The sequence below is a fragment of the Podarcis bocagei genome (assembly GCF_964188305.1).
Source record: "Podarcis bocagei genome assembly, chromosome: 10".
Lineage (NCBI taxonomy): Eukaryota > Metazoa > Chordata > Lepidosauria > Squamata > Lacertidae > Podarcis > Podarcis bocagei.
The window spans coordinates 27468223-27489391 of NC_138135.1; the positions used below are offsets into that span (position 1 = coordinate 27468223).

The 21169-nt window shown below is 43.2% G+C and overlaps 1 long non-coding RNA gene across 3 annotated transcripts; it reads right to left on the reverse strand.

The window, feature by feature from the left end:
* Positions 1-5327: 5327 nt before the first annotated feature.
* Positions 5328-21169, reverse strand: LOC308596406. 3 transcript variants are annotated; one of them, XR_014012515.1, is made up of 3 exons: positions 21083-21169; positions 12436-12495; positions 5328-5883 (listed from the first exon to the last, which is right to left on the reverse strand). It is a non-coding gene; the product is annotated as an uncharacterized lncRNA (long non-coding RNA). The 3 variants fall into 3 exon arrangements; XR_014012516.1 differs by lacking the exon at positions 5328-5883 and adding an exon at positions 10075-10547 and having other exon boundaries at positions 21083-21162; XR_014012517.1 differs by lacking the exon at positions 5328-5883 and adding an exon at positions 10560-10943 and having other exon boundaries at positions 21083-21162.

The window sequence follows — 21169 nt, forward strand, 5'->3', positions numbered from 1 at the left end:
GGACTGGTGAGAATTTTTTTTTTAATCTGCCTGCCTGCAGCAGTATTCCTCGACTCATTTGTAAAGTGGTACAAAAGTGTTCTTTAATTTGCCATGAGAGTCTAGCATTTTAAGTAGTTTTCCTGATTCCTAGCTCTGTACCTTTCATACTTGAGTAAGAAATAAAATTTTGTTTTGGTTGATCAAGCCAGTCATGGTGGCAGATTAGATAGACTCAGCCGGCAACAAACCCTGGGTGGGTATTTTCCCCACAACAATATGCAACCAATCATTATGCTCTGCAGGACAGAGCTGTAAAAGATAGGTGTTTAATGTGCATAAAATGCTGTTTGCATGCACTGTGTATGAAACTTATTGGATGTTTGCATTTTCAGAATGACTGTTTTGCAGAAAACTGCAACAAGTACCAAAAAGTGCTTTTGCAGTTAAAGCCGCAACAAGGGGTTGTGAGTGTTTTTGTTCATGGATTATTCATCCCCAGAAGTAGTGGGTGAGTCTCAGAAGCTGCCAGCATATTGAAGAAACAACTAGCTTATCTGATTCTCTCTCTGGACCAGAGAGAGAATAGTTATTGGCCTATATCAGCAAGTAAGAACTTTAAGAAAACTGGACTGCATTGCTGGTTGTTTTTGCTGGTTGTTTAAGAGCAATGTGTCAATTTGTACATTTTGTAACAAGTTTAAAGACAGTTTGCAGTGAAATTTTGGAACTCTTTCTTGGTATGGAGAGCTTATTGGTTCATACTGTGCCCATGATCCAAATCAGGGAATTCCACTCACATAACTCTAACGAGGGCATCTTGCAGATGCCATCTTCAGAGGAGGTCCATTCTGCATGATGTTGGAACTGGGCTTTCAAGATGGATGCTGGTTGCTGTAAAAAGGTAAAAGATAAAGGAACCCTGGACAGTTAATTCCAGTCAAAGGCGACTATGGGGTTGCGGCACTCATCCCACTTCAGGCCGAGGGAGCCGGTATTTGTCTGCAGACAGCTTCTGGGTCATGTGGACAGCATGACTAAACCATTTATGGGACACCATGACAGAAACCAGAGCGCACAGAAACGCCGTTTACCTTCCCACCGCCGTGGTACCTGTTTATCTACTTGCACTGGTGTGCTTTCAAACTGCTAGGTTGGCAGAAGCTGGGACAGAGTGACAAGAGCTCACCCTGTCATGCTGATTTGAACCGTCAACCTTCTGATCGGCAAGCCCAAGAGGCTCAGTGGTTTAGACCACTAACCACCATAAAGAAAAAAGAATAACAAAGCTCAATGAAGACCAGATATAAAACATCCTGATCTGTTTGTGGGAAGTTTGCACATCTTTTTAGTCATTTGTTGATTCCATTTTTTAAATGTATTTCCTCATCACTTCCCAAACCACAAGACGTAAGGGTTGTTTGCTTAACAGAATTTGTTGTCCTGGTGTGACAGAGCCTCTTTTAATGCGCTCCGCGCTTCAAAATGAGGAAACCTAAAGTTCTGGTTTGCAGCTCTGGTTCTGATTCCCTCCCACAAAACACCGAGAGTCTGGAGTAAATTTCCCTTGTCGAAATAGTAGCATGAGCCGCTTAGGCCAGCAGGGGTCGCACCTTCCCTTCCCTAGTCCGGGATTTCATTCATTTGTTTGGCATCCGATTGCCATCGCAACCGGCACGATGGCAGAGGAGGCGAGGTAGCTCCTTCTTGGCAGCGCGAAACTCCCGAAAGGCTGCAAGGCTGCAGCGGCCCCGCTTCCCTCGGAGGCTCCGTTCCTGCTGCTCGCACGAAGGGAGAGACGAGAGAGAGACCTCAATACGCGCCCCGCCAGCTGCGCCCGCTGGGTTCCCGGCGGCGTTTGCGCCCAACGGCCAGCAGGGGGCGCTGCGAGTGCTGGGGCGTCATGGGCAGCTCCGTGAGGAAGGGCAAAGTGGTTCGCCAGGCGCCCGCGGGCACCGCCAGCCGCGACCCCAGGGCAAAAGCCCCGCCCGCCCCAGGTGGGTAAAGCCTAGACTTCTTCTTGCTCTTAGTTCGGAGTGACGGAAGGGATATTCCGGGTTCACTTAGCATCCTTTCCCATTTAGATTTTTTATTGGTTATCATTTTACTAATATTTTATTGGTTAGTGTGGGTGTGTTTTGTTGGCATTCAACTTCATTCATTTTTTTAAACCTGACCTCTTTATTTCTGTTTCAGTAATATTTATTTTTTTTGTACATCGTCCACCACTTAAGAGATTTTTTAAAAAGCTGTTAATCAGTTTATTATTATTTTTTTAAAAAAATATTGTCCTAAAGCACTGGGTGTAACATAAAAAGTTATTTTCCTCCTTCCCCGCTCCCCTTTTACCTTCTGCAACAACCCCATGAGGCAAAGTTAGGGAGAGGAAGAGTGAGCCCAAAGAAGTCGCCCATTGAAAGTCTTGGGGCTGATAAATCAAAGCAGTGCTTCACTTAGGTTTGTGGCTTGTTTTGCAGACCACAGGCATTTGCCAAACCGGTGCCTTCCACATGTTTTGGGGGACAAACCCCATCAGCCCCCGTAAGCATGTACTGGCTGGGGCTGAGGGGTGTTGTGAGCCCGGATAGTTCAGTTTGGTTAGAGCAGGGTGCTGATAAGTCTAAGGTTGCAGGTTTGATCATGTTGCGGTCCTGTCTCTTTTTCTGCCTTTACATGTGGTATTTGTTTTGTGACAGGTGCCCATGTTATCCTGCCTGGATAGCTCAGTTGATTACAGTGTGGTGCTGATAACACCAAGATTGCAGGTTCAATCCCTGTATGGGACAGCTGCATATTCCTGCATTTCAGGGGGTTGAACTACATGATTCTCAAGATCCCTTCCAACTCTATCATTCTAGGATTTGGAGCGCATGAAGTTGGTAATACTGGTAATATGTACTTAATTCGTTCCGGAGGTCCATTCTTAACCTGAAACTGTTCTTAACCTGAAGCATCACTTTAGCTAATGGGGCCTCCTCCTCCTGCTGCGCTGCCGGAGCCCGATTTCTGTTCTCATCCTGAAGCAATGTTCTTAATCCAAGGTACTATTTCTGGGTTAGCGGAGTCTGTAACTTGAAGCGTATGTAACCTGAAGCGTATGTAACCCGAGGTACCACTGTAGTGCATTTGTAGTGCAATCGTACATAAGTTTACTTAGGAATAAGACCCAGTTCCTCCAGAAGGGCACCTGCCTGCTTGTTTGTTTGTTTGTTTGTTTGTTTGGTAAAGCACTTTTAATACTGCAGTGGAGTTTTTACTATTTATTTTAATAGATTTGTTTGCATATTGTTTTAATTCTGTTATAGTTTAATTACTTTTTAAGTGATTTTCATGTCCAATCACTTTTATCTTTTATATGGTTTTAGCTTTTGTGTTTTATCTGTGTTGTTTTAATTTGTGTTAGCTGCCTTGAGTTTCAGTCTGGGGAAAAGGCAGGATATAAATAAATATCATAATCATAATTGTGTTGTTATCACTTCCTAATCCTTACAACCACACTATGAGGTAGGCCAGTTTTATTAGCTTCATAATGTAGATAGACAGCTGAGGGAAGAGAGCGGACTCAGCTATACAGCTGCAAATACAACTTTTAAGTGTGTTGTAAAGTGCATTATAAGGGACGTGGGTGGTGCTGTGGGTTAAACCACAGAGCCTAGGACTTGCTGATCCAAAGGTCGGCGGTTCAAATCCCCGCAACCGGGTGAGCTCCTGTTGCTCGGTCCCTGCTCCTGCCAACCTAGCAGTTCGAAAGCACGTCAAAGTGCAAGTAGATAAATAGGTACTGCTCCGGCGGGAAGGTAAATGGTGTTTCCGTGTGCTGCTCTGGTTCACCAGAAGCGGCCTAGTCATGCTGGCCACATGACCCGGAACCTGGACGCCGGCTCCCTTGGCCAATAAAGTGAGATGAGCACCGCAGCCCCAGAGTCGAACCTAATAGTCAGGGGTCCCTTTACCTTTAAAGTGCATTATACAAATGTGACACTAGATGGCGATGGTGAGCTATGGCAAATTCAATATATTTTTTTCAAAACTTTTTTTAAAAAAGCATTTTCACATCTTTTTTTATATGTGTCTAGATTCCACCAGGGATTTGTGAACTAAAGGCAGAGATGAGTGTTGACCTCAGCCTCTCTAAACCCCATTAAGATTTCTCAGTGGCATGATAGGCTGGAATTCAGAGGATTAGCGGTGCCGTTAAATTGGAAATCGTAGCGAAGGAAAAGGACACTTGGCAGCGGTGGGATTCGAACCCACGCCTCCGGAGAGACTGGAGCCTAAATCCAGCGCCTTAGACCGCTCGGCCACACTAACTTAGATTCAAGAGGTGCAGTTCTCCAGCATTCAATCACCATAGCACAAAAAGCTTTACTTGCAAACTTCCAGTAGCATGCAACACAGGAAACTTGGCAGTGAAAACAAAAAACCCAAAAAGGGTGTTGATTTGTGTTTATTACATGTAGGTGAAATACCTGGTTTGATAGTGTGGGGCTGGTTGAGAGGCAGTGAGTGTCTCAGTCTCACCAAGTGAGCTTCAAGGTGGAAGAGGCACGGAGATGGAACATTGCTTAGTGGTAGAGCACATGCTAGCATGTAGAAGGACCCTGGTTCAGTTGCTGCCATCTCCAGTTAAAAGGACCAGCCTAGCAGGAGGTGGGCGGGGGCGAAACCTGGCCTGAGATGCCGGACATCCTTTGCCAGTCAGATTAGACAGTGTTGAGCTAGATTCCATTCACCCTCTTCCATCCAAACCTGAAATTTTATAATATGGCTGCATTTGCATGTAATGCTAAGTTTATAGGCCTAAACTAGGGTTAGTAGAACTGAAGTTCAGGAGTGGGGAAACTGTGGCCTTCCAGGTGTTGTTGGACTACCTCACCTCTCACCACTGGCCGTGCAGGTGGAATTTGGAGTCCAACAACATCTGGGGGGGGAGCTTCCCCATCCCTGACTTAGTTGGTATATTCCAGCTGTCAACTGCAACTATGAAAACATTCACCGCTCTGCAGTCCAGGGTTCCTAGGTTTGCTCTATTTGCAAAGTTTGCAGTGCCATTGAACTCAAGGAAATAGGTGCTTTGGGTCTTTTGAGACCTATTCCTTATGGAGAATTATATTCTGCAAAGCAAGCACAGACCAAAGCAGAGTGGCTTCAGGATTGCAGCTATAGCCTTCAAAGTGCCTTGCAAGTGCTAATTAACCCATCCCTTCATTCTGTAAATAGGTAGGAAATGCTTTGATGGGGTAGCACAAGAATCCAGAAGTCTGTGAAAGTAAATGTGGAAATATTAAGAGCAGCAATATATATCAAAAGGATCTCTTCACTATCTTTTGACTTTATTCTCTCTCTCTCTCTCTCTCTCTCTCTCTCTCTCTCTCTCTCTCTCATGCTTTCCATTGAAAGCTTTTTGTGGGACCAGGATATATATTATTTATTCGTGCATAGTATTTATATACTCTGTTTAGTATGCAAATTCCCTAGGCGGCTCACATAAAAGATAGTTAAGATCATTAATGGGAGAAAAGGAAAAATCTATATCACATTACAAACAAGAATATGAAGAAATCTATCAATTAAAAATAGGGAAACTGTCAATAAAACATTTAGTAAAAACTCAATGAAAGAACAAAACACGAAGATGAGATGAAGGTTACAAACCACTGGAAGATTGGCCAGATAGATGGATCTTCAGGAGGCTTTTACAATTTGCCACAATTTGCTTCCGCCTCACAAACAGCACATGGGAGGGAGTTCCAGATGTCAGGGCCACAACCAAGAAGGCCATGTTGGCTGGGGCTGATGGGAATTGTAGTTCAGCACACCTGGAGTACACCATGGTGGTGGAAAATGCTTAAAGCATTACGCTGTGTTGTCACAAACCCAATCTTCTGGTTTGGGGTTAAAAGCCTGTGGAGGAAAATTCATCTGTCAATATATCTATAAGATCCTTAGATCGATTTGCATCAGGAATATTTACCATAAAACAACAGGATTCTCACACAGCATTACAACAGAGCAGGAACTGGGAACCTCTGACCCTGTGGATACTATTGGACTACAATTCCTATCATCCTCAGCCAGCATAGCCAATGGTCAAGAATGATGGGAGTTCTAGTCCAAAACTACCTGAACAGCCGCAGGTTCCCTAGCCTTGCAATAGAGGCAACTCTGCAATTAGTGGTTTGTGGGCTGTGAGGCTTCATGAGACATGACATGACAGTTTAATGAACAAATGGGCAGGGATGTGGGGCGGGAAATTTCCCAGGTTGTTAATTTTTTTTGGGGGGGGGGTGTGAATCTGTTTCATAAGTTCATTAGTAACAATGAGCGGATGCCAACTGCAAACAGAGGATTAGGCAAGCTTTACAATTTCAAAGCGCTTAACTTTGTTTACTAAATATGAGTAAAACAAGACATGTGGAATTAGATCACTCTCCAAGGCATCAGTCAATTTTCTAATGTAAGCTGGAAAAAATGCTATGCAAATTATGCTAATCTGCATAGGACACCCCCCCCCCGAACATTGTCCAGAAAATCCACAATACTGCAGGCACTGCAGGTGGGGAAAGGATAAACAGTATATAAACTACTGGGGATGGAAGGAACCTGGACATGGTCTAAGAAGATCAGCTGTTTTCATGGGGCTATACAGAGGCATCTGTTGTACATAGGACCTCACTCTCTGGCCTGACTTCACCTCTCTTCCACCTGCCTACTGGATGTGTGGGACAATAACTGGATAAATATCTATCCATTCGGTCACAACAGGAAAGTTGGTGTGGGCTTCTTCTGCTCCTAGAGAGTCTGTTGGTGTTAAAACACTGGCAGAAGCTGAACTGAATGCTCAATCCTTGCTGGGGGAGCACATTATATTACCCTGAATACAAACACACGGGGACTCTTGAGTATAGCTACGTACATTTATTGCAGGAAATCTGCACTTGATAGAAGACCCAAGTTTTGTCCAGCTACGAGGACAGATCCGCACAATGCACAAGAACCTCCAACACACATTTAAAGCACATGACCACCTGCCCGAAAAGAGTGCTGGGAATTGTAGCTCTTTAAGGGGGAAACTACAGTTCCCAGATTCTTTGGGGGAAGTTGCCCTGAATGGTGGAGATGCTAAACACCAAGAGTCAGCCCCTGAATTTCCCTTTTAGTGCTAGAGCAGGACTGTAGCTTTAGTACTAAAATTCACCTAGATCTGGCATAGATGTGCAAGAGGCTATCTACCCACACATTCCTAACATCTTAGCCTCCCTAAGGGAGGAGTGTGACCTGTGATGCTCATCTAGATTACAGGGTATGGCAAGCAGAAAGCAGGAAAGGCCAGGGGGCACCCCAACAAAGCTGCCTATAGGAAAACAACAGAGCTGACTCAAAACAGGCAGGCTACCATGCTGTTCACATACAGATGTGGAGCAGGTGGAAAAATCTGGCCACAGATCTGGCCCGGAGGATAATAGGCATGTGGTTGTGGCATGGAAGACCCGTCAGTCCAATAGGTTGTTCTGTGCCATAGAAGAGGGATTCCCTCCAACCTTCCAGAAGGTGCTGGACTCCAGTTCCCAGCAAGCATGGCCAGTTTATTTACATGACTATCCCTCTTTTCCTCCAAAAAGTTGAAGATGGCAGGCATGGCCCTCCCTCACCCCATTTTATCCTCACAGCAACCCTGTGAGGTAGGCTAGTCTGAGAGACAGTGACTGGCCCAAGGTCACCAGGTGGGCAGGGATTTGAACCCTGGCTTCTCACCACTGCACCATATTGGCATTGACCAATGTCAGTGGTCAGGGGGGTGAGCAACATCCAGTAACATTTGGAGGGCTGCAGATTCCCCAGTCCCTGCCCTAGAACTTTGCCACTGGTCCTTTCCACCTGACTTCCACTCATATTAGCCGGAAGCTGCTCTTTATAAGTGATAAGTAAGAGCTGATGTATTAGCGAAGGCAGTTGGAAAGGTTGCATTAAATATTCTTTTGTTCTAATTCAAAACATTGCAATATGGATGCTGTCAAGAAACCTGTTGCACTGAGAACATTCAGCCTTCCCAAGGGGAGAGAATACCCCAAAATCACACACATTCTCTCTATATGTATGTGTATATATGTGTATGTAGCAGGGTCTCTGTGTTAGCTCAGTTAAGAGCACAGTAAGGTTAGAGATGCTTTAACGTTAAACGAAAGTGATCTCGACATGCCTCTACAGCTCATATTGAACACTGACGTCAGCCACAGACTACTTGAAATCTAGGTGCCACCTTGCACGTTATGCTTGGGGTGATTGCGTTGAAGGCCAGACCCATAATCCATGTTCAGAACCCTTGGTGTTAAGCAGCTGTAGGAGACCATGAAATTGATCAGCGCTGCAAAGCTGGGAAAGGGAAGAGAGGTCAATCTCTTACCCAAACAACCTTGTGCCCTCCAGATGTTTTAGACCACAACTGCCACGGGTTTCCTGTGTGGTGTTGTGTAGCTAAGCTATAAGAACCATCTAATCCGGTTTGCAAGTGTAGAGCTCAGATCTCTTAGCTCATAATCTGAAAGGTACATTTTGCTGCTGTGAACGCCATGCAATTTCCCTGTGGGTACGATGGCCGAAATCAATAGGAACATAGGAAGCTGCCTTATCCTGGTCTTATCTAGGTCTTATCTATTGCCTCTGCACTGACTCTTCAGGATTCAGGCAGGATTTTCTCCTAGCCCTACCTGGAGAGACTGAGGATTGAATATGGAACCTTCTAGATGCAAAGCAGATGTTCCTCCTTAAGAGATGGCTCTTTCCCCCAGCTTGAGTTGCCCATGTGAGTAGCCCAGTTCTATAAGCTACAAGGTATGGTTAATGTGCGAAAGAGAATTAAACTGGATCTCATCCATGCAACTGTTGGGCAGCTATTCTTTTTAACTGCTCTTGGCCACAGGCAGCAAAACAGATGATGTGAAAATTGCCTGCTTCAGAAGCAATGCTTGGTTCTTCCGTTATGTTGACAGTAGTCTTGCACTCATTGCACAGAGTGAAGCTGAAAGAGTCAAGTAGTTCTGGGGCATGTGCAGAATGCCGGCTGAACTACGATTCTTAGTAACAACAACAAAAAGTGGCAATATGTGTGAGCCAGTGTGGTGTAGTGGTTAAGAGCGGTAGTCTCGTAATCTGGTGAACCAGGTTTGCTTCCCTGCTCCTCCACCTGCAGCTGCTGGCTGGGTGACCTTGGGCTAGTCACACTTCTCTGAAGTCTCTCAGCCTCACTCACCTCACAGAGTGTTTGTTGTGGGGGAGGAAGGAAAAGGAGATGGTTAGCTGATTCAAGACTCCTTAAAGGGAGTGAAAGGCAGGATATCAAATCCAAACTCCTCCTCCTCTTCTTCTTCTTCTTCTTCTTCTTTTTCTTTGTCATTGCTGTGCTCTATAATTTGCAAACCACCTTTGGAACTTAATTTATCCTGAAAGGCAGTTTTAAAATCCATTAAGTAAATAAATGTGGTATGTTCACTATGGACAGTTACTTTTACTGAACAAAACCTAGCTGTCAGCGCTGACAACGAGGAAGAGGTCTCCTTTATGTTACTGAGTGCTTAGACCAACATGCCTCCTATGAAAAACATGTGCTGCACGCACCTACTTTAATTTTATTATTTTTAATGGTGCAGCCCTGTTTGATGGCAAAGTAACTCTTAAACTTTGACCTCCTTTTATATAGCAGAGGGCAGCCAAACGCTTTTGAAGGCTTGTGACTTATTGCTGTGTACGCCTAGAGGGCAGGAATGGAAAATGTCGGCTAAGCAGCTGGTTGCGCTTGAAAATAAGTTTTGGGTCATTATTTTAATGGCGACAACAACATGACAAATTTGGACTGATGACACTTAATGGCATAAAAATGTGTACAACTATGAAGGAAATGGAAGTGATGACTGATGCTTGCCCTGATGCCCCATCCACTAGGCGTTGGGGAAGAAGGTCAAATGTGCACTGCTATTTGGATGCTGTCTTATGATGACAAAAGACAAGGGAATGAGAATATGGAAAAGAAGGGGGCAGAATGCGGCTGTAGAGGTTGTCTTAAACAAGTGTTGGCATAAACTTCAGAAGGTGTTGAAATTCTAGACAGATTCTCTTTTTTAATTTATTTTTTATTTATTTAATATAATTTTTATTTTTTCAACATATCATTTTCAACAGTAATTAAACATACTTTCATTTCTTACACCATTTTTTTGACTTCCATCAATCACATCTGAAAATTTTCCAATCTATTCACTTAGTATACATTTCTTACTTCCACTATTACATTTAACTCTCAAAACTAATGTCACTATTCTTTCTCTACTTTGCAATACTTCATATATTTCTCCTTACAAAACTTCTTGTAGTCCTACTAGCGTAATTTGTTGATTACAGTTGCTCTTGAAATAGTTCATTTATTTCTTCCAATCCTATGTGAATCTCTGGTCCCGCAGGTTTCGAATCCTTCCTATCATTTAATCTAATTCTGTCCATTAATTTTGTCTGCCATTCTTCTTTTGTTGGAATTTCTTCCTGCTTCCATTTCTGGGCTAACAAAACTCTTGCCGCTGTTGTTGCATATAAAAACAATTTAACATTCTTGCCTATTAATATCTTCACCTATAATATCACGTAAAAATGCTTCTGGTTTTTTTAAAAAATGTATATTTCAACAACTTTTTCATCTCATTATATATCATTTCCCAGAAGTTTTTTACTTTCTTACATTCCCACCACATATGATAAACTGTTCCTTCTTTTTCTTTACATTTCCAAATTCTAGACAGATTCTCATGATGAAACTGATACATAGATTGATCTGATACTCATGGCACCTGGTGAAACAGCCCTCTGATTGTCCGACTGTGGCCCCAACTGCCATTGACCATATCTTGGAGTGTCACTTTGGGTTGTGTACACATTACCCACTTCCTCTGACTCCAGCATACTCCTGCCACTGGTGCCTGAAGCCAAGTACACATGACGTTAGCCACAACCCACATATAGCCTGTAGTTTCTTGAGAAACACTGCCATTTCCTCAAACCCAGCTTCTGTCCAGTTTATAAGCTGTGGTTGAGTTGCGGTGTGTGTGCATTTGAGACATCTATTGTGCATGCACAGATGACAGCGCATGTGTGGACGACAGATGCAGTGACTTGGAGTTTCAGGAAGCAGGGAAGAGTTACTAACATGGGGAAATGAATCTGGTAATACATTGGGTGAAGACATCTCTGTGCCCTCTCTAGAGTGTAAAGCAGCATGCAAATGTGACTTTTAATAGACAGCAGGGGAAACCACTTTGCTGTGTTTTAAGGTACTAATGTGTACATAGCCTGAGTCACAGGAACTGGTTGTAGGGACAGGTTCAAATGCAATTCAACAATTCTATTATTCCAGAAAGATATGGTTCTCTGTAGTGGATTTTCTGCATCAGTAGGGGGTGGGACCAAATGGCTTTTGAGGTCCTGCCAATGCTTTGATTTTGTTCTTAGCTAATGAATAAGAGTGGAGCTTACAAGCTTTGACCTTTGTTCCGTTCACATGGCACAAAAATGATGCCCTTTTTAAAGAACAGATCAAAGTCCACTGAGTTCAACATTCTGTGAAAGAAATTCCCATAAGCAGTGGAGTATCTGAAGAAACGTAACAATAGTCTGCTTAACGCGCAAGTAGGATTTGAACTGCAACCAGCAGTAAAACAATTTAGATACAGTATTAAGTTAGGATGAAGAGGGAAGTTAGGTATAATATGCAGCAAGATAAGGGGAAACAAGGAAACCACAGAGGGGTGGAGAGGAAGTTTACATTTCTTTAAAATATTGGGGGAAACCGAATATGTAATTAACTTTTGAAAATCAAAATAAAATTGGAAAAAAGAGAGCAAAAATTCAGGCAGCAGATAGTAGGAAAGGCTCTTCCCTCCTGTTGTTTCAGACTGCAACTCCTATCAACCGTACTGCTGGGGCTGATGGGAGTTGTAGTCCAAAACATTTGGAGGACACCAGGTTGGGGAAGACTGGGGTAGATAATACTGTGCTAGATGGACAAAGGGACACAGGAAGAACCAGACCATTGGTCCATCCAGCTCAGTACTGTCTACACAGACTGGCAGCAGTTCTCTAGGGTTTCAGGCAGGGGACATTCCCAGCCTTACTTGGAAATATCAGGGATTGAACCTAAGGCCTTTTGCATACAGAGCAGAAGCTCTACCACCGAGCTGTGGCCCTTCCCCAAATGGCCTGGCCTGCTAGGAGGCGGCTGTTCTGCTGCTAGGCTTGGGTAATTTGCAAATGTCTTGTGGTTAAAACCCAATTTATTTAGTTGGACAAAAACATCTCTATTAACTTTAATTGAAGCTGAGCAACTGCATCCCTGGACACATGATGGAAACTAGACTGTAATCATGTACAAGGCAAAAGAAGCAGAGATTAGTGAGGCTGTACAAAAGAGCTCACCTGACTATGATTAATGGTGCTTTCGGACATCCAAGTCATATGGTGGGGTTTGTGGCCACCCTAAGGGAAACATGGCACCTTCTTAAACCTGATATCATTTTGTCACCAACACACACTACAATGTCCGTTCTTCTCCTTCTCTGGCAGGCATAGTCTGTGAGGAAGCCCCATGTCTCACACACAAAAGAATGTTAGGGGAAGTCAAGTCACACAAGCCAGGATTAGGCACAAATAATCCTTCTACGTCCAAAAAGTTTCCAGGTGTCAGCAACAGAGGAGAGCCAGTCCAGGCAAGATTAAATTGCAGTGTCTCATTTTAGGTCAGGAAGGACAGGCTCTATTGTTATTTATTTATTTTCAACAGTTTATATACCGTTTAATTGTAATACCCTCTGAGTAGCGTACAGGAGGAACTGAATGCAATGAAACTGAAAGTGAGTTAAAACGATAAAAACACTTGGAATGAAGTTATATGGCTTTAGTAGAAATGCTATAAGGAATTAGGTATAGATAGATTAATGGGGTATTAAAGGGAAAAATAAGGTTAGAATGTGTTAAGATAATTATAGGATAGAAAATAGAGGAAGATGGAGAGGAATTGCTGAAACAATTAATAGAAGTGGAAGACAAAAAGGGAGGTGTGAGGAGGTCGTGGAAACATGTGAATGAAAGTTAAGATATTGAAATTGGATTGTGTTTTGAATGGTTTTTGTTTTGTTTTGTTAATTGTTTGTGTTAGTGTTGTGTAGTGTTTTTTGTACAGTATTGTATTGTTGTATTGTTTTTCTTTGTTTTTTTGTAGTGTTGTGTTTAAATTGTTGAAAATTAATAAATATTATTTTTAAAAAATAAAATAAAACGATAAAAACAGAATTCAGTTAAAACACCTGCTGGTGTAAGAAAAAGTCTTCTGCAGATGCTGGATGTTTCTTATGGAGGGGGCCTGTCTGGCCTCTGCTGGAAGGGTTTTGTATAAAATAGGGCCCACAAAACCAGGCTTGGCACCCAGTGTGGCAGAACCAGTCCCACTGCCCTAAATCTGCCTCTGGTGGAGTTACGGTAGCTATCATAGCTAGTAGACACTGATGGCATTCTCCTCCATGAATTTGTCTAATCCTCTTTCAAAGCCATCCAAGTTGGTGACCTTCATTGCCACCTGTGTGGGAGTTCCATTATGTTTTTCTGTCCTGAGAATATGCTTATATCCATATTATTGAAATAGTTACTATTTTTAAACAATTGCAACTCCAATTTATTTCGTTTTTTAAGTAATTGATTTTCATCCATCTAGTTTGAGCATAAATAATGTTCATGCTCGCCCTTATCTAATCTTCTTGTAATATTTCTATCTGAAGACTGGAAGTTAATCACCCACACACTCAGAGATGAAAACGATGTGATGATCTTCAGCAGTAAAACTTGCAGCTTCTGTAAGAAGGCAATGTGTTTGCTTTCATGCAAAGTAATGCAGAATTTGGTAGGTGAAGAGTATGGATGCTAAATTAAAGTTACTGAAGAATTACAGAAGCTGATGCTACTGGCTATTTTATTCATTAACACAAAACTGAAGATACAAAATCTGTATCTCATTTATCTTACATAGTTTTCCAGTTCTCCTCATATGCACCTATTATTTTTAAATCAAGGCGAAATTAGGCTAATCACAAATGTATTATGTCTAAATTGTGCTGTTTGTCAATTAATCAACCTCTAATTAGCATATAATTAACAATAACATTGTTCAGGGAAGCGGTCTGTGATAAGCCAGGAAATCAGGAGCCAAGAGTTGCGCTAGGGGAGCAGAGTAGAGGAACAAAGCCAGGAGTCAAAACCAAAGAGGAAAGTCAGGGCTAAAGGACGAATTTGAAGACAGAAACAAGGGGAAAATAAAAGTTAGGGCCTCAGGACAGATGAGGAGGCAGGAGCAAGCAGCAAGACAAAACACAGGACTGGAGAACAATCAAGGTTGCAGGAGCACCTCAAACTCATATACTTCCTCCTTCCTTTGGAACTCCTAGTGTTCATTTAACTACAAACCTTGGCTTCTTATCTTGTCTAAGTGGTCAAACTATGGTTTGCACTTGCCTGCAATCTGTAATTCAGGAAACGGGCGTGTGCATGCCCAAGATTACCATAAACAGCTCTCCAAGAGCTGTGCATAGTCAGCTTCCGCTTTTTATGAAGAGAACTGACCATGGAGCGGAAAGGTAATTTTGGACTGAATATAATGAGGGCACTTCCAGGTTGGCCTTTCTGCTCTAGAAAAATGATGTATGTCTTCTCCTGAATGCACACTCAAGCACACTACCTCTGCTCTTCATTATAGCTGCTATTGGCATTGTCACTGACAGCACCATATGTTCTCTCTCTCTCTCTGTGTGTGTCCTGTGAGGAGGAAGAGCTTTCACTTTTAAGCTAACTAGAGTGCCATGTGATGGCCAAACTTGGGGAACTGTGATTGTTGAGAACAAGCCAGGATTATTGAGAACAAGCTAGGATTGTTGAGAACAAGCCAGGATCTCAAACCATGGTTTGATTATAATTTTGTTCCCATTAACCATGGTGTATGTAAACCACAGTTCCCTGAGTTCTGTTGGCAATGGTGAACTCTGTTTAGATTAAAAGCGAAAGCAGATGCTTTCGATCTCCCCATGAGTTCAAAATATGAGGAGTGTTCAAGGCAGGAAGTTGAGGCTTTTTGTGGCAACTTTCTCAAAGTGGGAAAGTATAATTTTCTGGACTGAACCTATTTATGCACCTCTTCTGCATCTCACTGTCTTCAAATACTAACCATTCTCTGCCTGTCCTGAATATCTAGGTCAAATAGCTGAATCGAGTCAAGCTCTTTTCACTTTCCTAACTTCTAACGATTTTTTAAGTCAAAAGACAAACTTCTGTGCACTGTTCGGCACTTCAGTCTTGTATGAAAAAGGTGTAACAAACACTGGGGCACAGAGCATAAAAGGGAGGTAGATTCCACAAAAAGACAGCAAGAACAGGAATTTATCAGCATAATGAAAACAGCTACAGTGAAAACAGGAAGGTTTGGTCATGCACTGCAGAGGGAATGAATGTAGATGCATGCATATAACATTATTAGAGACTAGCTATGATAATTATAGGGCACTTTCTCTTTGCTTTGTCATGCTGAAGCTGAGACTTTGGACAGAGCAAAAGGTGTGGCAGCTTAAAAGCGCCACGCAAAACTCTTGCATTCTCCTATCTACATCTGGTTGTAGGACAGCCAGGGAACCTTTAAAATTATTTTACTATTAATGTAAAATCAAATAGGGAAGTATTTAATAGTAAAATATTAAAGAAACCACAGCCCTTTAGGGCAGTTCTAAAATCACTTTTCTTAAAGCGCCCCTTCCACTGTAAAATATCTGAACATGCTCCCATGTTAGAAACTGATTGAGAATCAGATTTTCCTTCCTCTGCTTGCTATATTGTGTAGTGGTGAAAACGCGATTGAATTGCAACCTGCACATTTTGTTGTCTTTCCTCCTTGTCTAGTACTTCCTGGCTCCTGTGTGTTTGAATTCCACTCCCCCCACAAAAAAACTGATAATTAGTTTAATATTTCAAAATGGGTAACTGCAGCTTAATTTTTGCATTTCCTGGTTTATCTAATGCACACATTGGCACTGCTGAAAACAAGCACTGTTTGGCTTAATATACCCTCCACCTTAGCTAGGAGCCAGACTGGCAGCAGTTTCTCCATTTATGGAATGAGCAACCAAGGAGGCATCTTAGGGCAGAGCAAGGCTGGGGAACCTGTGACCCTCCGGATGTTGCTAGACAACCACTCCCAGCATCTTTGACTGTTGGCCATGCTGGCTGGGACTGATGGGAGTCTGGAGGAGTGCAGGTTTACCCACCCCTAGTTTAGGGCTTTGCCTGTTTGGGAAATAATAGTCACACCAGTGTTGCAATAATTATTGTCCTGGATTCTGAGCCCTAGGCTCAATGCTGTCCAGGGAGACAGGGCAGAAGCTTCTCTCTAGCCCATCCACTGTCTCAGGAGAGAAGCAGGTGAGGAAGTGGGCAAGTTTTCTCATGCAAAGAAGATCTGGAGTTTCTCAGGGCTGAGGCAGACAGCCTGTTCTCAAATCTTAATCTCCAGAATTCCAGGATAAGGGCGGGAACATAAGCATGAATGAAACACCTAGGCAATTACTGGGTGATTTGTAGTATTACTGCATTATTTAGTATAGCATCCTGTCCTTGCCCAGAGGCAATTTTTTACTTGCCATTGGCAAGAAGGCAAGGAATAATTTGTAGGACTGCAAAGTTTAATCATTTGATTCATCACTCCACTGAACAGACATACCTGATTAATCTGGCAACAGGGTGGCTGCTGTGTTGTATGGTTATTTTAAATGTTACATTATTTTCAATTTGTGCATATAAAAACTGCAGTTGGCAGGCACACTGCAGAAGTGCAAGACAGAATGCCCTTTCTAAGATAGTTCCTGCTGATGTATCAATACACCTAAGGACAAAGTGTGCTTTTCCTTCAAGGCTGTTGTAGTAGTCATATGCAAACTGCTGCTAACTAGTTCATCAATTAAAACTCATGGGACTAATCAATTTAAGGTTAATCAACTTTAACTGTCCTAGTTGATTAATCACAACAACTGTGATGTTCTGGGAAACAGCCCAAAGCTCTGGTAAAACCCACTGCAAAGATTCACAGGAAAATTGGAGATGAAAAGTCTGCCTTGCGGGGTTTAGCAGGGGAATTGGCACAGTTCCAATGTGTTTGACCTGTGCACTCACTGCCAGGCACCTAATACAGCCCCCACAAAATGGAAGTGCCCTGTCTCCATCAACAGTGAATGTATCTTGACAAGAGACTTGAATGTACAACTATTGCAAAAAATCAATTTGTAGAACAACCAAACCATAATTATTTTCTAAGCTAACCCCCTACGGAGCAATTTTGCTAATTGTCAGCCAAGTTATGCCTCCCCCAACATTTACCTGATACCTTAATTTTCATTTACAAGTCCAATTACTCTTGTTTATTTCTTTGCGATACCCAAAGAATCCAGATCTTCATCCTATATCAGCATATTTAGGGGTGCAGGGTAGATTACGAAAGACTGCATTTTCATACTTAAGTAGTAGCTGCTTTTCTCTCATGGCATTTTAATAGGTTACACAACCAGTTGTCCGAAGCTCACAAGATACTTGTTTCCCTCCCTCTTTGTTGGTCTTTTCCTCCTGTCTTATGTTAATCAGCCAGGGAGCCTAAATGCTCATTCCTAGGCATGTCTACAAGAAGTAATTCCCACAGTGACTTTTAGGCTGTGTATGCACTGTACCTTTAAAGCACATTCAAAGCACATACTTTCCCTCAAGTAATTCTGAGCACTGTAGTTTACCCACCAACACTGCCCCTGTCCTCATTTGGGATATCACCTGAAGGCACATACAAACAGATACGTTTATTCAAGGGTTGCTAGCTTCAGTTGTAGACAGGATGGCTCTTTCAGACATGCTGAATGTACCCAGGGATGTGGTGAGTGGTGAGGCAGGTGAAACGGACGATGACAGGGTTAGCAAGGGCAAGTGGCCATGATTCAATCCCACTCTCTATGCACATTCAGAGTCATTGTTGGCATCTGTCTGTCTCAAGAGACAATGGAGTGTGCCTCCGGGGGTGAAGTCAAACCGCTATGTTAGTGGTTTGAGTGACCATCTAGGGGTGCAAGCCTGGGCAATGTGTCTGGAGATCATGGCTGCCCAGATGACAAGACCCTCCCCTTGGCCTCGTTGGTGTGGTACAAAGGAACGCAGAGCAATATGTTTGGCATATTGGCTGCAGGAGTTGCCAGGAGGAGGCGTACAAGGTGTTGGTATCCAACTGTCTTAGGGACCCCACTCCAGATTTGGGTAGGGCTTACACCTTAGCCATTTCTTCTCCCAAAGATGTTTCGCAAGGCAGCGGAGGTTTACGATTAGAGTTTTCCATCTCCTAGATGGGACTCCCTATTCCAGGTTGACAAACCCCATCTGCCCCTCACTTCTCTCTACAGCATGTGCAGAAACCACCGGCTTGACCATTGGACCCACTATTGGTCTTGTACACTCAATCACATGCAGGGGAAGCCCCTAACTCACCAAGGGTTTGGTACCCCACTAGCTACTCTCTAGCCAGCCAGTAAAAGCTGTTCCCGGGGTGTGGCTGCTGTTACATGCTGACAACTTCTGAGAGTCACAGGTGAGAGCTGAGTACAGGGTGGGGACCAAAGGTGGACAAACTACCCCAGAAGGAGCACAATGTGTCTCCTACCAAAGGTACGACCCCACCCCTAAAATACCCCATACACCTCATACTACAGAGTCCTCATACTGTGTTTCAGTTGCAGGTAAAAGGTAAGGTGAAGGACCCCTGGATGGTTAAGTCCAGTCAAAGGTAGCTGTGGGGTGTGGCGCTCATCTCGCTTTTCAGAGAGCTTCCCAAAAGTGAAATGTGGCCTTCGAGATTAAAAAGATTCTCCATCCCAGCTTTCGATCTCTGCCATGCTATTGAACAAGTGTGTTTTTGCTTTGTCATGCTGCCACTGGCTGCTAGCCCAGAACAAAAAGGGAGTGGCCCGTTAAAAATATCCACACAACGTCTTTGGTCTTGCCTGTGTCTATGTGTGTCCTGTGATTTCTGGGAGGTAGCAGAAAATGAAGTGTTCCTTTAAAAGCTTCTTTAAGACAATGTTATTGAAGGCATTAAACTTGTTTATATAAGGCCTTAACTGGTTGATCTGCCTGAAGTGTGGCACCCTTGTTCTGATCACAGTTACTTGAAAACAAGTTCCTTTTATCTCTGTGAAATGTGATCCAAAGTATACGTAACTTGGATTTATATGACGCCTGAGGCCTCATATAAGTGATCCAATAATAGGCGTGGGAAGGGAAAAACAGCAGTGTTACTTTACCCCTTGTTCTTTATGGGAATTATTCACCAGGGACCAGAGGAGAAACATACAATAGTATCTGAATTCTAGCACAAGTACTAATCAAAAAGGTGCTGCTATGTGGTGTTCCTGATGGATCCATTCCACGATCCTAGCTAGTATTCCAAAATACCCCTAGTACAGCTTTCATACTTGTGCTTTAAAGACAGAAGAGACTTTGGAGAAATAAAGAATACACATTTGCTTTGGCTTGTCCTGTATATCAGTTTGTGTCCTGAGATGTAAATGAGCACAAATCTGATTCAAAAAATGGCGGCATTCAATAACCAGTGGGAGAATATTTCAGTTTCCCAGAACACTGGGAGCCTTCAACAAAATACTTTCAGAGGCTCCAGTGTGAGATTGCGGAACTATATTTTATCAGAATGTTTTATTCTATTTGCTTAGGATGCAATCCAGACCAAGGTCCACTAAACGTGCTAAATTAGTAATTATTGCTAATTACTCCTGCTGTGATTAGCCGCTGTTCTTATCTTGTGTATATTTGAGCTTTGTACACACAATGTCACAGACTGCACATTTCAGGTTCAATCTTTCCCTCTAAACTCAGGCATGCAGAATGATAAAGTCACTCTGTCTGATTGCCAGCTGAAGCTCACATATTTGATGAAGTGGGCTTTCAGTCAATGAAAATGCATACTACAATAAATCTATTAAAGGTTCCAGCAGACTCTTTTTATGTAAACTGTTTGGTAACTTTCAGCCTTTTTAAACACCATCCCCAATGCTAATGCCTGTCGAAGCACTTAAATCAGCAGATGCCATCCTTTTGGAGCCAGTGGGCACATATGGAATTTTGAAAACCATATAATGGTAGAGTTGGAAGGGATCTTGAGAATCATGTAGTTCAAGCCCCTGAAATGCAGGAATATGCAGCTGTCCCATACCGGGATCGAACCTGCAATCTTGGTGTTATCAGCACCACGCTGTAATCAATTGAGCTATCTAGGCAGGGTAACATGGGCACCAGTCACAAAACGAATACCACATCTAAAAGCAGAAAAAGAGACAGGACCACAACATGCTACAGGCACCCTCTCCCATCAATGGAGGGAAAGGCACCTATATAAGGCACTGCTTTATTCGCTGACAGAGATAAGTCCTTTGCATCTGCCCCTTGCTCAGAATGGAAGGGAAAGTGGATGTCTGATCCTTGCATTCAATGAAATGTGAGCATTTTTAAGGAAGTGTCTGCAGTGTAGGACAGTCTGAGCCAGGGCGAACAGGAACTGAGCAGAAAGAGCAAGCAGTCTCGCTGAACGCAATAGAATAATTGAATCTTAAGAGTTGGAAGGGACCCCGCAGGGTCATCTAGTCCAACCCCCTGCAATGCACGAATCTCAGCTAAAGCATCCATGGCAGATGGCCATCTAACCTCTGTTTAAAAACCTCCAAGGAAGGAGAATCCACCACCTCTCGCGGAAGTCTGTTCCACAGCGGAACAGCTGTCAGAAAGTCTGCCCCCCCCCCCAATGTTTAGTCGGAATTTCCTTTCTTGCAACTTGAAGCCATTGGGTCTTGCTGCCGAGGAGCCACGCTACCCCCCCCCCCAAAAAAAAAGGGAACGTAGCGAATTCGGTCCGGTTCGATCCGTGGCACGTAATGAGGAGGAAGGAGGAAGAAGCCTGGGGGGGCGGAGAGTCACAAAAAAAGCAAGTCATGCTTACTTTGCCTTTGACTCAGCGCAGAGCTTCAAGGAACTTGGCGAGGCTGGGGAGGCGGGAGGCCACGCCCCCCAAAATCCCCGGGCTCGA